The 7,293-nt window shown below is 34.3% G+C and overlaps 1 long non-coding RNA gene across 3 annotated transcripts in view; it reads left to right on the plus strand.

Moving 5' to 3' along the window:
- LOC106033716 (uncharacterized) overlaps nt 1-6,952 on the plus strand; it is a 278,677-nt gene extending 271,725 nt beyond the window's left edge. For all 3 annotated transcript variants that reach the window (XR_010830990.1, XR_010830992.1, XR_010830991.1), the window contains 2 exons: nt 5,599-5,762; nt 6,137-6,952. This is a non-coding gene — a long non-coding RNA (uncharacterized lncRNA). The remainder of the gene's footprint in view (nt 1-5,598; nt 5,763-6,136) is intronic.
- The last annotated feature ends 341 nt before the right edge of the window (nt 6,953-7,293 follow it).

Genomic DNA, 7,293 nt, shown 5'->3' on the forward strand with positions numbered 1-7,293 from the left:
TTCAAACTATACTGTTTCATGTCTTTGTTTTAAGCTCTGTGGCAATTCTGCATTGTTCAAAATACATAGTCCAAATTTCAGGTTTGGCATCTGCATTATGTGAGGTATAATTGCATTTACTGTATGTAATTAGAATCAAAATTTGTGCTGTTGAAGCAGGATAGCAGGTTTTTTTTTTTTTTCCTTGGGAGGCAGTGTTAAGCATTTTGTTTTGTGCTTGGAAAATTTACCATGACAGTGCTTCATAATAGAACCAATTATCAGGAATGCTGTTACACATAGCCTTCCAGACCCCAATTTAAACAGAAGCATGTGACAATTCCTTCTGTGAAACAGTCTCCATAAATCAGCTATGTGTGAAGACTTACGTGGTTATTGAGGATAAAACAAGAAATATGAACTTCTGATAAACAAATATGTGTTTTGAAGGTGTCCTGATTAACTCTCAAACTAAAGGGATGCAGAAGATATTAACAGCACCTTCCCAAATTGCTTCCATGTATCTTTGACAGGTATCAGAAGTACTTAATTCTTTCACATATAACTTTTTAAAAAGTAAAAAGGCCACCTCCAAATACTTTAAAATTGATGCTGTCTACTTTTAGCATGATAGGGGAGACTAAAACTGATACTTTGTTTATAATTTCTGTTTTCTATAGAATGGCATACATAGCTCTTTGTTGATCTTCAGTTTTAAGGGACACCCTCAATAGAAATAAACAAATCTAAGTGACTAAAACCTCTTTTTGAAGTAGAATTAATTTACCTTTTCTTTTGAGACTTCACTGTATGAAAATGACACCCTTCCCCCCCCCCCCCCCCCCCCCCAAAAAAAAAAATCACACCCCAACACACTTTCAGGTGTACTGCTAAGAAGAGCCCATTAGTTATGCAGTGTTTAAAAAAACATGTCCTTTTTTCAAAACTGTCCAGTTTTGAAAACAAAAATATAATCATGTAGTGTTTTTGCACTGTATTACAATTACATGCTACTTTAAGTTTTTCTAAGAAGTCAATCTTTGTGCTAAGTATTTAAGAACTGAAAAAAATAGAGAAAAAAATAGGAAAGGACAAAAATGTGGGGGAAAAAAAATCAAATAGTTTAACACAATATTTTCCTGCATAAAATTTCAAAATACAGTAAATTTATACTTACATAAATATACATTTTTTTATTTAAACTAGAAGCCTTTAGAAAATAAGGAAAAATATCTTCACAGAATCATAGAACAGTTTGGGTTAGAAGGTAACCTTAAATCTAATGCCATGGGCAAAGACACCTTCAACTAGACCAAAGGTTGCTCAAAGGCCAACCTGGCTTTAAACTCCTCCAGGATGAGGCATCCACAGCTTCTCTGGGCAACCTGCTCCCGTGCCTAACCACCCTCACAGTGAAGAATTTCTTCCAAATATCTAATCTAAATCTACTCTTTTGTAGTTTAGAGTCATTGATCCTTGTCCTATCACTACTCTCCCTGACAAAGAGTCCCTCTCCTGCTTTCTTGTAGGCCCCCTTTAGGTACTGGAAGGCTGCAATGAAGTCTCCCTGGAGCCTTCTCTTCTTCAGGCTGAACAACTCCAGCTCCCTCTGTCTGTCTTCATAGGACTGGTGTTCCAGCCCTTTGATTACCCTTGTGGCCCTCCTCTGGACTCACTGTATTACCTGGAAACTTTTTCTAAATTTTATTGTCCAAAAAACCACAACCACTGTCATTAAAATAATATTTTCCTAAAGAAGGAACACATTCTTAATTAAACTATATATACTAATGGAAAATTTGAAATTATTATTATTTAAATTCCCTCTGCCTTGGACCAGCCATTAGGTCCAAGTTACATTAAAAGATCAATGGAAGAGCAGGTTGGCTGGACCAGATGACCTCTAGAGGTCCCTTTCAACCTCAAACATTCAGTGACTCTGTGATTCTGGAAGGGTCCTGAGTGATAGGCCTTAGACATTGTATTGCCTTCTTCCAGTTAATGTCATCAAAATTTTTCTCTTAAATTACATTTGGCACTGTAATTTCTATCAACTATCTTGGTGTCTTTCCTGGAGGTAAATTGCTTTTGTGGATTTTTATTCTAATTGCAATTGTACCTATAGACCTATAGACTGTAGACCTCTTCAGTTCTTTTTTTTTTTTTTTTTCCAGCCTTGTTCTTTGTATCTGTATGGAAGAAGAGACAATCATTGATATTAAGATTGATGAGGAAAAGAGCAAAAAATATCATCAGTTCAAAAGCTATTTTGGAAATAATGTAATAAATGTATCATGAGTAAAAAATGATCACGAGTTTCAAACTCAGAATTGATAGAGGTTTGCATTCTGTGTTTGAAATCATGACAAATTCAAATAGGTAGTGCCAGGCTTTCTTACTGATTGCCAAATAAATAAGTAAATAAAGGGCATTTTGTTTCCCTGCAATCCGTCATGATAATGACTGTTCTCTTCTTCCTTTCCCACACATCTGAATTTTTTGCATTTATTACTTTTAAATTAATTTTACTGTCAAACCAAACATTGCATTTCCAATTAGTAAACCATTAGAACATTGTTGTATAATATGTTATCATAGTTTGGCAACAGGTAAAGCATTCAGCATTTTTCAGGTTTCTTCAAATAATCTAATTGTGCTAATCTGAAAGGATGTGCTTTTCTTGTTCTCCCCCAGTACATATTCCACATGGGTCAGGAGAAGCATGTTGTACACTGAGTTCCTTCAATGCCTCGCCTTAGTGAGAGCATTCCTTTTCACATTAACTGCTGGACCCTTTTTTTTTTTTTTTTTTTTCCAGCTGTGTTACCGGTTATCCATACCTGCTTCTATCATCTTTGTTGTCCTGTCTGGCCTCTGAATGGCCTCCTGACTACTCTTCTTTTTTATTACTACTTGAACCATTGTTTCTCTTTCTACACCTTCAGAATTTTCTGCTAAGGACAAGGACTGTGTTCAATGTGGCAGAAAACCTTTGTCCTTACTGTCATAAGGAGGAACAATTAACAACTAGCTATTTCATTTGTTAGCCTTTAAATTGTAGACGAAAAGATGCCTTAGCTAGAGACTGGAAGGATATTTGGAGAAAATGTGTTTGCCCTGCTCTTATGCTTCCTTGTGTCTCTGTTCCTGGCTACCACTGAAATAGGGCACTGGGTCAGGTAGTCCTTGGTCACAGCCAGTAAACCATTTCTGCACGTTTACATGAGCTATCTTTAAACTGGATCAGTGAATTCCACAGAAATGAGAGGGGTATGGAACATGAACCTACACTCCATTAGTTCTATCAGAACTCATTTAGTGGTGATTTGTCTTCTTTGGAGGAATTTTCTACTTTCTCTCACCCTGTTGCTGGCAGTTCTCCAAAGTGTTTGATTAGAGGTTATGTCTTTAGTCAGTGCTTAAGAGAATGAAATACTACTTTGCAGGGTGTTTTTTGTATCCTCTCATCAAATTGCATTGTATGTTGTTCTTTTGATTGGGGGTACTTAAACTGGCAACTAGTTTGCATGCAGGTTTGCAGGATTTTACTCTTTTATATTATTTTCACTTCACAATCCTAATGATAATTTTAAGTCATCTGTATTTGAAGATAATCATATAGCAATCATATGCATTTACAGTAAGGATATAAACTGTTGATTACACCTTTCCATTATATTTTTACTTGCTTGTTTTTCTGTTGTTAGGCAATTGGTTGCTGCATACAGGGATGCTTTTGTTCAAAGCTTTTTTGTCTGCTAAGTGGAAGAAACATCCAATATCTTGAAAATTCAGTTTTCTTTTCCCCATAGTTTTTCTGCCTACACAACAAAACCAAATCCTGTAGCTGATGGGGTGTTGTGCTGAGGAGACCATGACAACTTCTCTTGTATTTACACCAGCACCTTTGATCAAATCAAAACACACAGAGTTATTAGACATGTTTGAGCAGCCCCACATTGCATTTTCTAGGCAAGTTTCCCTCAAAAACTCATAAAAATAGAAATTCATAAAAGAAAGAACATTACACTAGTGATGCTGAACGGGAAAGAATCGCTTGGCCAGCAGTCCCAACACTGGAATGGGTATTTTTACAATATCTTATATGAAACTCATCAATTTACATTGAGTGTGGCTGGAAAACTGCAACTACAGCAAAGACAAGAAAGTCAACACATTACAATAATGCCTTTCAGAACTCACTGTCAGTTTCCCAGCTAGACCTTAAAAATTTTTGTATGGATTATCTATTTTGAGATATTGGCTCTACTTAATAATTATACATGAAGTGAAATTTGTGAATAAATTTCCAAAAAAAATTCATCTACAGGTGTGATTTTTCTCATGGAAGCAACAACATACTCTATTTCACAGCTAATATGGCAAATTACGGTCATTTATTTAGCACCCTTTTTAGAAAGAGAATATGTGATATGGAGTAATTCATAGTGCTGAATATTTCAATACAGACAATTTCTTAGATTATTATACAAATATATATTTTGTATCACAGTACTGCAATAGTACAATTACTTATGTTGAATTGGCGGGAGCATGTCCTATTCATCAAACGTGTAGACCTCTAATTTTAACAGTTAAAAGTCACATTGGAAAGAATCTCATTTTATTATTTGTATTATAGTAGCACCTTTTCTTTGATCTAAAGACTAAACAGAAATATTAAAGATGAAAGTAGCCAATAAAATTAGGAGAATATTGTTAGTTTAACAGAAATGATTTCTGAGATCAATGTCAACATATTGTGCCAATATTGGGGTCTGTATTGACAAGTGATGGTTAAAATTTGAAAAAAAAAAAGTCTACAGAAAAAAAAACAAGAATGCTTTATGTTTTCACAAATTTATTTTGAAGTTATAAACTCAATATATTTGACTGTCAAATAGAGTGAGTGACCTGATAATGATTTGCAAATGGTAAAAAAAAATAGCTATTTCTGTATGTAAAGGAATGATAAACATAGACCTAAAATCTTTCATTAAAAAGAAAAATAGACTTGTGAACTTGTGGTCAGTCATTTGAATTACTTAAATCAGGAGGGGATGACTTTTTGAAACACCTGTGCTCACTGACATTGCCAGCTGGATTTAACAGAAGGGGAATCAGCTGGAGAATATGCATAGATGTTGTCCATCAGGACTTTGGTGGCTGTGGAGATGATGATCAGGAATAGCTTAAAGCATGCAAAAATCTTTACCAGGAGCTTGTGGGGTTTCAAACATTCATGTCATTAACAGGTAAATGTCTAGAGAATGTCCAGCATTCCTTTGTTGATCTGGCCCTGTGAGTAGAGGGATCTGCTAATGGAAATATGGATACCAAAGAGGATTTATTGTAAACAACGTGTAGGGACAGTGGGGTTTGAAGGTATGCATCCTTGCAAGACAAATATACGAAGATACTAGATAGAGCTAGTTCAAATATTAGAATCATCTACAGTGCTTTGTACATGCATCTCATTAGCTTGCTAAGTCAGAAATCAACTGAGAAATTATCTTTTAATTAGAAGGCTAGACTAAGAGATGTCTGTTCATTTCCTAGAACTACTCTCTGTAGTGGCTTTGCCTGAGTAATTGCATTTTCTCTATTTTTCTTTTCTAGGTGTGAAATGTGAGCAATAATTACTTCCTGCACTGCAAAGCTATTGAGAAGTTTCAAGGCATACAGTTCTGGGTGACGAGAAGCAAAACTGAATGAGTAGAAGAAATGTGATCAGAAAAACAATAAGAGCACGCCTTGATCTGTTTGAAGGAAAAGGAAGAGAGGTACGTAGATTTTGAAGTTTTTTAAAAAAGTAATTAAAATAATTTATATTTGCATCTGAATTGTTTCTAGTCTACATTTTTTCAGGTAATGTTGAGAGGAAAAAAGTTGGTACTGATCTGTATTTATATTTAAAAAGAGAAAACCTTTCACTTTCAAAGTATATTGTAATTCACATTTTCTCTTCTCGGATAAATATGCCTGCTAAAGATAAATGGACCCATTATAGGAATCAGAGTGGAAAACTAAGGTTGTGCTATGTTAATGCATGCTAATGTACATATGTGCTATCATGTAAACTTCCTTGAGAAACAGAATTCCCTATTCATAGAATTTATCTTCTGTTTGTTTTTCTGTCCCTTCTTTTTATCACCAGATCAGAGAGGAGTATGACTTGATGAGTCAGGTGAAGTTAGGACCTATCAAGATGGTGTACTGAAAGGCGTATTTAGGAGCTGTAAGAAGCTGGACTTAATCTTACAGGTTTCCAAGTATCCTTGCTGAGCTTCTGAGTATTCCTAATTTATATAGATATCAGAGGAAACAGAGCATATTAACAATATAAGCTAAATGATACGCAGATTTTTAAGTCTTTCAGAGAACAAGCAGCTCATGCTGTAAAGTTCTTAGATCTTCTATTGAAGACAGATATTTAAAAGCATTGATTAACGAGAAAATAATAATTGCTCTAGATGAAAACATGAAATATTTAACACCATCCAGGCAGATCACACTCAATGTATTTCTTGTAAACAAAACAATCACATTTTGAAAGTAAATAGAAGCATTCTCTCAGGCAAAGCCATAGAAGTAACTGAATAAATACAGCATAAGAAATAAGCAATTGATTTTTCAAACTATATTTTGTAACATTTTAGACCCATATTCCATTAGGAGAATGATAAACATTCTTTGAAGGTACTACTATACCTTCATTACAGTTGTAATGTATTACATTTTATAAAATATAGTATCTTTTTACCCTTTGATTTTAGTCCGCAAAGAGTTTCATAGAAATATAGTGATAGAAAATGACTCAACTACTTTTCTTTGTATAATTCTAATATTGCCTAGAACTGGATAGAAAATAATACTTTATTTCTTGGGTGATTTTGGCACTTAAAAGTGTGCTTTTTTTTCCAGTAATCAAAAAAAAAAAAAAAAGATTTTTGCAGTGTGAAATTCCAGAATACTTATATGTGGAAATATCGAAGTTAACTTTTAGAAAACATTGGCATATTTATTTTTGGGATACTAAAAATAAGTTATGTAAACTATTTTATTTGGGTATTGAACAGAGTTTTCCTGCCTGTTGCTCATTTTTGCCCCCCCCCCCCCCCTTTTTTTTTTCCAAGACAAATGTAGCAAAATGTAAAACCAGATGTTCTACTGCCATTTTGTTGCATAAAAATACAACTAACTGAAGTTTTTATAGCAAATCTTTTGCTTTTCTAGGAAACTGAAAATACCAAAAGAAGCCTTGTCCAGTCATTATGACATGAGATTCTGGTAGACTTATTGATGACATCTGCT

The sequence above is a fragment of the Anser cygnoides genome, chromosome 4 (assembly GCF_040182565.1).
Source record: "Anser cygnoides isolate HZ-2024a breed goose chromosome 4, Taihu_goose_T2T_genome, whole genome shotgun sequence".
Classification (NCBI taxonomy): domain Eukaryota; kingdom Metazoa; phylum Chordata; class Aves; order Anseriformes; family Anatidae; genus Anser; species Anser cygnoides.